Source organism: Helianthus annuus, chromosome 2 (assembly GCF_002127325.2).
Source record: "Helianthus annuus cultivar XRQ/B chromosome 2, HanXRQr2.0-SUNRISE, whole genome shotgun sequence".
Lineage (NCBI taxonomy): Eukaryota > Viridiplantae > Streptophyta > Magnoliopsida > Asterales > Asteraceae > Helianthus > Helianthus annuus.
In genome coordinates, this window is record NC_035434.2 from 122,292,683 (window position 1) to 122,303,318 (window position 10,636).

A 10,636-nucleotide genomic window follows, 5' to 3' on the forward strand; every position below is an offset into this window, starting at 1 on the left:
CTGATTTAGCCTTTTTAAACCGAACTCAATCAGGACACGTATACGGCTCATAATATAGCGTACGTAATGTAGGATAACCATATTTGTACCATACTCTTTACCTATATATATATATATATATATATATATATATATATGTAGAGGATCCTGTAAAAAGTGCTCAAAGTGTGAGAAGTGTAAGAAGTGTATTATAACACTATATATAATACTATATAACACCATATAAACACCGTATAACAATATGTAACAACATATAATACCATATAACACTATGTAATGATATATAGTGTTATATTTGTTATATAATGATATATAGTGTTACATAGTGTTATATGGTATTATATGGTGTTACATATTGTTATACGATGTTTATATGGTGTTATATAGTATTATATATAGTGTTATAATACACTTCTTACACTTCTCACACTTTAGGCCCTTTTTACACTATCCTTACCCTATATATATATATATATATATATATATATATATATATATATATATATATATATATATATTTAAGAGGCTAGTTGCTAGAAAACCAATATTTTTTTACATTTTTGTCTACAAAATTTAACATTGAAGGTAGATTAACAACAATTAAGTGAAAACAAAGATTCAATTATGAAGGTGGAGTTGCAGCTATGGGAATTCAAAAACTGAAAAGAAAGAGAGAATCGCAAGTTTTGTTCTTTATCTATGTATACAATTTCAGATGGTGTTATTTGTCTTTAAAATTTACAAGTTTTATACTTAATGTTTTAAAATGCTACACGTTTTGTCCTTTAGTATTAACCCAATTAAAATTTTATGTTAAATCTGATTAGGTGTCTTAAACATGAGAGCGTTTTTGTTATTTCATCTTTCTAATGACTATTATGTAAATAATTAATATCTAAGAACTATTTTGTAAAAAACATATATATAAATAGAAACATGTATTCTCTCTCTACTCTATCTCTCTCTCTAAAAAAACATCTATTCTTTCTCGTTGTTTTTCTTCCCTTTCTCTTGCCTCTATCCAGAATATTTGGGTTTTACTTGTAACCTTTTAGGCTTGGTTTTCCAAACAATTAACTGTGAGTATAAACTTATAGCCTCATTTGCAAATGAAAAACAAGTATAAAGTTCAACAATTCGTTTATTTAATTTACCTAATCTTTCTAAAACAGAGCATAATGAAATTCAACTAATAGAAGGTGCAAAAACTTCTCTCTAATCAAAATCTAACAAAAATCTCATCATAAAAAAATAGATCTAACATCAATAATACAAAATTAGATCTTTATCAAAATTTCCTATTTTCCTTAAACCTAATTACAAATAACGCAAAAATCCCCTACACAAATACAATTTAAACTTGTGTTTGTTCAAACATATTATTCCAGGCAACCAAAAATACAATACACTTTAAACTTGTACCATTCATTATTTCATCCACAACTTGTAATATCTTGAATGCTCGAGATGTGAGACTCAATATTGAGTTTGAGAAATCAGAATGTAACTTGTTTGATTCAAAATTTGAGGGTTTTAAGAAAGCGCTTGATTCAGGCCAGTCACTTTAGACAATCTTATCAGACATGACCACTTCATGTACAACCATCATCAAGTTCGTCTGATTAGGGTTACAAGGAATTTTTGTACAAATAATAATAATAATAAATATAATAATAATAATAATAATAATAATAATAATAATAATAATAATAATAATAATAATCTCTCTATACTAATAAATGAAAAACTTTTTGTACACATGTCACTCTCTGGTGCGTCATCCCTTTTAATAATAATTAATATAGTTAGAGATAAACGTATAAATTCAAATTTAATTAATAATTATCTATAACAAATATAAATGTATCAAATAATATAATAAGTATAATATTACTTAACATAGTTAGAGATCAAATGTATAATTTCAAATTTAATTAATAGTAAATTACTTCTTGAGTCCCTATGTTTTAGTGATTTTAACCATTTGAATCCAAAATCAAAAAGTTTAACGCCCTGAGTCTCTGACCGCTCATTCACACCCTCTGTAAAAAATTCAAAAAACCTTTTGTAAAATATATTATTTGGATATAAACAATAATTACTAATAAAGTATCGAATCACATGTACAAGTAACGAAAATATAATTGTTCTTTTGTTTTACTAATTTATCTAAATAAGTCATTTTCATTAATGGATCATATACAAGTTTATAATTAACATTTTTCGCCATTCAACCTGTATAATACACGGGGTTGTAAGCTAGTAATAATAATAATAATAATAATAATAATAATAATAATAATAATAATAATAATAATAATAATAAGATCTCTTATTATGACTTAATAAAAATCAAGTATATTTACGTTTACCCGGAATTTTTGTACAAATAATAATAATAATGATAATAATAATAATAATAAAATCTCTTATGACTTAATAAAAATCAAGTATATTTACGTTTACCCATGTGTAGATATAAAAGCTATTTGGAAAAACCGATGTGAGTACCTTTGGATATTTATCTCCGTCTGAGTTGAGACTGTCTATTTATAGTACCAGACACCACGAAACGGACACATGGCGAAACAGATCTTGGCGAAACACATTAAATATTGATGAAACAAAAGGCAGTTGACGAATCACATCCATGGTCGACGAAACTGAGATGTTTCGTCGACATGATTCCTGTTTCGCCATCTTTGGGCTTTGGCCCAGACTTGAGGCCCAATCTTTGAAACTTGCACTTGTTTTCAGCCCAAAGCCTTGATTCGTTGACCTGTTTAGCCCAAGGACTAAGTTAAAGTCCTTTGTTCTTTTGGCCCGCTTTTCTTGTTCTTTCACACGACGGAGGAAAGCCGTGTCTAAGCCGAATTGTGTCGAGTCGAGTCGCGTCGAGTCGCGTCCACACATCATGTATCAACAAACTCCCCCTTGGACGCTACTCGCGAGATTCGCCTTTCATGTCTTCTATGTCGGAGGATCCTCAAAGTCTTCACGCGTTGAAAGCAGAAAGTGTATCAACAAACTCCCCGTTTCATGTAGGAAGTGTGTTGACAAACTCCCCCTTAACATAAGCCCCCCTTGAGTTATGCTCGTGAATGACTTGATCTTCAGTACTTGAGATCCTTGTGGTATTGATAATGGTCAGCGGCCACTCGATCATCTTCATCATTTGAGTGCCTTCACGTCTTGTCTTCATTCCAAAGCTTGTCATCGACCATGTTCTCCTTGCCTTTAGAATCTACACATGCAAGAAATCTAAACGCGTAACGAGAACAACTGCTTGGAATATTGTTAGTATAAACAAATGACACACGTATGACCATATTTCAATCAAACACCGTCCGACAGTTTGAAAGTTTAACAAATTTATCAATTTTAGTCTTTAACTTTCAAAACTTGCAAATTTTGACCGTTTATGAAGATTTAGTCAATTTGGTTTTCGTTCAGGTTTCAGGTAACGAAGACTTGAGATCCAACATCGTACGATCGAAAATAAAATAGAAATAAAATCTTTTTGGCTTTTAGAAAGTTTATATTAAAACATATCTAAAAATCTTTTTGGACTTTTGAATATTTGAAATGTAAAGACTGAAAGCAGTAAAAAAATATATACAAAGATGCAGAAACTAAAAGCATTAAATAAATATTTACAGACATTCTTTTTGTGAGTTTCGAGTGTAAGAGAATCATCAGTGTACGGTCACGCCAAAACGCTCTTGTTGTTCTTTTAGTTAACATTAAGATAAGCATCCTATAACGATTATCGGTATTGTTGTCCACATAAGCTCAACTTATCAGATTTAATCATGTTTAGGGGATACGTTAAGGTATGATTTATACTTACCGACCGGTGTTCATCCACATCACGACACATTCCCGTATCAAGGTATACACGAGAGTTCATCTTACCGGTGAGTATATCGATTATCATCTGTTTGACCGTATATGATGTGAGATTCTCACTTATTTTGATTGAAAACAAGTCCTATGTGGTAGAATCACTTATTGATGAGGAACTTGATTTTCATATGCATGAGGGCACAGGAGCAAGTCCGTGAACAGGTCAGTACTTTCGTACAGCAGAGAGACGAACTTGACTCCCGGATAAATGTGATATTTTATCACTTATTTGTTTGGACATGTGATTCTTTATCACTTATTGAGGTCGTATGCAGTATGTACATGTATGTATGGTATCATGGAAGATCTAGACTTGCGTCCCCGTTATTTTTCGGTAAAAGATACAACCATGATACTCAGATGATAAGCAGCATAAAGACCGAATATCTCAGAACCTCGGCAATCTCTCAAACGAAATTTCGGTACTAAGACCATATGCCAATGAATGGTTCCCACTTGGTCTTCAGTCGATTTAGGTTTATATCACCTTGCACACTTTAAAATGATTGTGAGCCTACCGATACATCTTATATAGAGCTGCTTATCGTTTTTCAGTTTAGGTTTAAAGAGGTTTGGATAGACCACTGATGTACTATCATTTTCTCTTTTGCTCGCCAGGAAACTCATTTTCGATTTTCTATTGTTTTTGTGTTTTTGAAGTTTTTCGATGTTTTTGGATTTAGCCCCCCTAAAATCAACAAACTAAGATAAAATTTAAAAGACACAAACAAATATTTACAAAAATGATTTTTCGATGTTGGGTTTACTCTTGCTTGACCTTAATGCCGTTTACCAATAATAAAAAGTCAAATCTTGATTTGTCAAATGCTTTGGTAAAAAGGTCGGCACGTTGGTCATCGGTGTGGACCTTAACAACATCGATTAGCCTTTTATCAAAGCAATCACGTATGAAGTGATATTTGATTTCGATGTGTTTGGTCTTCGAATGCTGCACAGGATTTCTAGTGATCTGTAAAGCAGCAGAATTATCAACGTAAATAGGAGTAGTTAGGAATTCAAAACCGTTTTGAATCCACAGGACTTGGGAGCAACAACTTGAGGCAGTAATGTATTCAGCTTCGCATGTTGATGTAGCGACACAAGTCTGCTTCTTGCACTGCCATGTGACTAGGCGATTTCCTAAAAACTGACATCCAGCCGTTGTGGATTTGCCGTCGATTTTGCATCCGCCAAAATCAGAAGCACTGAAAGCGATCAAATCAAAGTTATTATCCCTAGGGTACCATAGACCGGTGTCAGGGCAACCCTTCAAATAACGAAAAATCCTTTTTACAGCTGCAAGATGCGAGGCCTTCGGGTTGACTTGATATCTGGCAAGAAGGCACGTTGGGTACATTATATCTGGTCTTGATGCTGTGAGGTACATAAGAGATCTGATCATTGCGCGGTAGTATGAGGGGCTAACAGATTCACCCTTCAAGTCTGGAGTAATTCCGTGATTTTGCGGCAATGGGGTACCGATGGGCGTTGCATCAGACATCTGGAACCGGCTCAAGATGTCACCAACATATTTAGTCTGATGGATGAATATCCCAGACTCGGTTTGTTGCACTTGTAGGCCCAAAAAGAAGGTCATTTCCCCCATAGCACTCATCTCGAATTTATCCTGCATAATGCGCTCGAAATTCCTACACAAAACATCATTAGTAGAACCAAAAATAATATCATCAACGTATACCTGTACCAATAGAAGATCTCCATCTTGTTCTTTGATGAAAAGAGTACAATCGATAAGACCTCTGCGAAAACCATTCTTCAGCAGATAATTAGATAAGGTTGCGTACCAAGCTCGTGGTGCTTGATGTAGACCATAGAGAGCTTTGTTGAGCAACCAAACCCGATCGGGATGGATAGGATCTTCAAAACCTGGATGCTGTTTGACGTAAACCTCTTCTTCAACCACACCATGTAAGAATGCACTTTTGACGTCCATCTGGTAAACCTTGAATCCTTTGAATGAGGCATAAGCCAGAAAGATCCGAATTGCTTCCAGACGTGCAACAGGTGCATACACTTCATTGTAGTCGATCCTTTCTATCTGACGAAAACCTTGAACGACTAATCTTGCTTTATTTCGGATAACTACTCCACGGTCATCCTTTTTGCATTTGAAAACCCAACGGGTACCAATCTTCTTGTAACCAGCAGGTTTCTCTACAAGTTTCCAGACACCAAGCTTCTGGAATTGTTGCAGTTCTTCCTGCATTGCTTCAACCCAAGAGTTATCTTTCATAGCTTCTTTCCAAGTTCTTGGTTCTTCCTGTGAGACATAACACGCGAAAGACCAATCATTTTGTTGCCCAGATTCTCGAATCTCTGCATACAAGCCTGCATTGTTGTTGTTCCGCAACATGTTTCTTGTTTGAATGCCACTTTGTACATTTCCGATGATGTTTTGTTGAGGATGGGTATTATGAATCCTTGTTTCAGGATTATCTCGAACTGGAATATCTGTACCCAGGTTGTTGAGATTGAGATCAACAACTAAATCAATGCCTGGAATTAACGAAGAGGATGATGCAGTAGCTTCAGCTGTTCTAAGGGCATCCACCGGAGGAGTACCCTCTGAAGTACCATGAACTGCTGTTGTTGGAGCTTCTTGATCTGCATCAAGAAATTCATCATCCTCTGAAGATTCGTTCAATTCGGTAGCATCGTGAAAATCCTCATTGTCGAGAGCATTATTGTTCACTGAAGATGGCTCTTGATTGACAAGAATTGGACGAACCACCGGTGAAACTGTTGCGTTGTCACTCTCGAAAAACATCCTTGCCGCAACATTTTCTTCAACAGCTTCAACATTGATCGAATTGAAAAAGTCATCGTACTCAAACATCCAAGGCTGACCCGGACATTTGACTGGCAATGTGTGCCTTTGTACTCTGACCTCAGACCATTCCTCGACCCTTTTAGTCTGTAGATTCCAGACTCTTAAGTTTGGGGTGGCATACCCAAGAAAGTATCCCTCAATTGCTTTTGCCCTAAACTTTCCATTAAGATCGATTATTGTGCACGGAGCTCCAAACGGTTCAAGATATGACAAATCTGGTTTCCGTTTGTGAAGAAGCTCATAACAGGTCTTGTTGTGCCTTTTGACTGTAAGGACTCGATTCAACGTATAACATGCAGAGGCCACAGCTTCACTCCAGAATGGAATGGGCAACTGTGACTCTACCAACATTGTCCTAGCAGTCTCGATCAATGTGCGGTTCTTACGTTCAGCGACGCCATTCTGTTGAGGAGTATAAGCTGCACTAAATTCATGAAGAATACCTTTTGAAGTGCAAAACTCCGCCATGGCATGATTTTTAAATTCAGTACCATTGTCGCTACGTATCCGCCTAACCTTCAACTTGTACAAATTCTGAATCTGAATGATTAAGTTTTTGATAATGCCAAAGGTTTCACTCTTGTGTGCCATGAACGCCACCCAAGAAAATCTTGAATAATCATCAGTTATCACGAGGCAATATTGATCATTCCTGATACTTTTGTGCTTGACAGGACCGAACAAATCCATGTGCAAACATTTAAGAGGAACTGCCACCGTGTTGATCTTCTTAGTAGGATGTCGCTTCTTCGTTTGTTTTCCTTTTTGGCACGAAACACAGACGTCTTGAAGATGAAAGTTTTTAAGAGGAACACCATTCACCAATTCATTTGACACCAAATGATTCATTTTACGTAAGTGAATGTGACCCATTCGTCTGTGCCAAGAGATTGAGTCTTTTTCTGTGGCTTTGGAAACGAAACAAGTTGCTTGTGCAGACGTTGTGATAGCTTGGCTCATATCAAGGACATACAAATCATTTATCCTTGGAGCAGCCAAGAGAATCCATTCTTTTGGAATTTTGAAGCCGGGTTTCAGCACATAACATCCATTTGCATCAAAGTGTACTGAAAATTGCTTATCACATATTTGTGAAACGCTGAGAAGATTGTGACCAAGTTGTTGCACAAAGTTGATTTTATCAAAGCTAACAATCCCGTTGGATATCATTCCTTCACCCGTAATATATCCGCCCTTATCTCCAGCAAAAGCAACATAACCTCCTCTAATAGATTTGACGTCATAGAGAAGCTTCATGTCGCCTGTCATGTGCCTGGATGCCCCACTATCAACAATCCAATGACTACTGACAGTTCCTCCTGGAACACCCTGCACATGAACTCAATTGATTAGTTGGAGATGGGGACCCAAGCCATTGTGGTATTGGGTCTTCCATTTTCATCAACAACAATAACTTCTATTCTTTGATGATTCGTAAATTGTGATGATCCCCCTGATTCAATAACCGTTTTTGGTTTCCAGGTCTGTTTTGTTTTACCAGTGTTATTCTTTAAAATTTTAACTTCATGGTTGTCAGAAGTTTTTGAATTTTCTGGTTTGACAGAAACAGATGTTTTGTTAACCACATCGGTTTTAATCGCCTTTTCAATTTTCTTGACCTGTTGGCGTTTCTGTTTCTTTTCCCTTTCTTTTACAAGACGGGGATCTTGTTTTACAGAAACAGATCGCTTGCGGTCAATTTGGTCACGGGGATCATCAACCCTTGCTTTCAACTTATGGAGATATGGACAATTTCGAACTATATGTCCAATTTCACCACATTCAAAACATGATCTTCGTTCAACAAACCCCGAAGTATCATGTGATCGTCTTGTCGATGATGAACTTTGTGATCCGGAGGTACTAGGTTTCGAACTGTTTGATTCATTTCTTTTCAACACTTTTGCTTGTTTAACAAAATCTAAGTTAGATTTGTTCTCAAAAGTTTCAATTTTGTCTGTTCCCTTTGACTTCACAAAGTCCACCTTCTTGTTCTTCTTTTGGGTCTGTTTCTTCTGACCCTGAGTTGGTGATTTTCCTTTTGGTTTGGTATGATTTTGCTGCCTTTTCCCTGTTGGTAATTTCTGATTGCCAAATTGTTTTCGAACTTCGGCCTTTGGAATAGGAGGGCACTGTGTTACTGTAACATGTGATCCCGTCTTTCCCAAAAACTTACTTGTCGAATTTTCAAAGACTTTACTGATTAAAGATTGATTAACATTCTTAATAGGAAAATCTTTGTCTGAATAAATTTTATCATCACCAACAAGAGTGTACAGCAAATTCACACTCTCCGACTCTTTTGCAGACGAGGACTTGATTGCAACAGTCTTAGCGGGTTTTGCAGGAGTATCACATAGAATATGATTCTCAAGAGGTATGTCGTCTTCTTTGATTTCCGCATCAGACTTTGCTGGATTGGTATCATCAGATTCATCATCAGAAGAATCAGTATCCTCAATAATAACTGGAGGATCCTGATTTGTTTTAGCAGAAGACACACATGTATCTGCTGACACGTCTGAATCTGATGATACTTCTTTCTTGTATCCAAGTCCTATTGCAAATTCCTTTACATCCAAAGGAACAGATGGTTCAAAGAAAGTCCTATCTTCCTCATCAGGCATGGCATCATAATTGTGTCTCACAGGTGGTGGACATTTCTTGTAACCTATGCATGTGACATCCCGTTTTTCTTTCTGAACGTCAATGATGTGATCCAACACATAGCTAGAGCTCAAATAACTGTCCAGCTTAAGTTGGATCGCCTCACTTTCAGTTTTGACACAAGCCATCTCTTTTTGCATTATCTCAAGGCGAGTTATATACAAGTTTATGTCAGTTTGTTTTCTGGAAACCATTTTGGTTAACTCGGTTTTATCTTTCTTTAATTTCTCAATTACCGATTTAAACTCCTTTTCATGGTTTTCATAAAACATGTTGGCTTCAGTGCACTTCGAAAGATCCATGGTTAACTTTTGGTTGTGGATGAATGTCACATCATACTTTTCTTGCAAAGCCTCGTGTTTGCTTTGCAATTCACACCACTTGGCATTCAATGAAACATGTGTGTCTTGCAAGTCAAACAAACTTGCTTGTAAAGCATCATGTTTGCCTTGCAACTCAGACATGTTTGCCTCTAAATCAGCATATTTAACACGCAATCTATCACAATTATCACAAAATAACAGCAGTGGGTTCATCGACACATACCTGACTTGATGAACTGTCGACATTAGCCATAAAGGCTGAATAGAGAGAAGACGAAGAATAAGAAGCTTGATCTGCCAAAATAGATCTCCTATGAGTTTCTGCTGCAGCTTCCTCCAAAAGCTCATCAATATCTGCATCAACTGACGCACTTGATGTGTCATCCACATGATCATCGCCTGAACTCGAGGATTCTTCATCTGAACTTCGACTGTAACCAGAACTGTCTTCATCTTCAGAAGATTCACCACCCTTGGCGGAAGATTCTCCACCACTGGCGTGATTTAAAGCCTTGACAACCTCAGCAAAACAAGCTGTTCCATCTGGAGCATCATTACTCAACTGAATTGACCAATCACAGCCTTCATCTACTTGAACCACAAGAGCCTGGTTGGCATTTGATGGTCCCGCTTGACTTTGGTTGTTGACAGGTATCAACATACGCTCATTGTTCCTGTTCTGATTCTGCTGGTTGCCTTGATTTCTGAACGGATTCTGGTTCCCATGCTGTGCTGGCTTTGTACATTCCCTTTTGAAGTGACCCCGTTCAACAAAGTTAAAGCACTTCACTTCCTGCTTATCAAACCCATACTTGTTGTCTTTCTTGCTCTCCAAGCTGGTTCTGCCAGTTCTTTCCATGAAATCCTTTGCCCTCCTCACAGCGCTTGC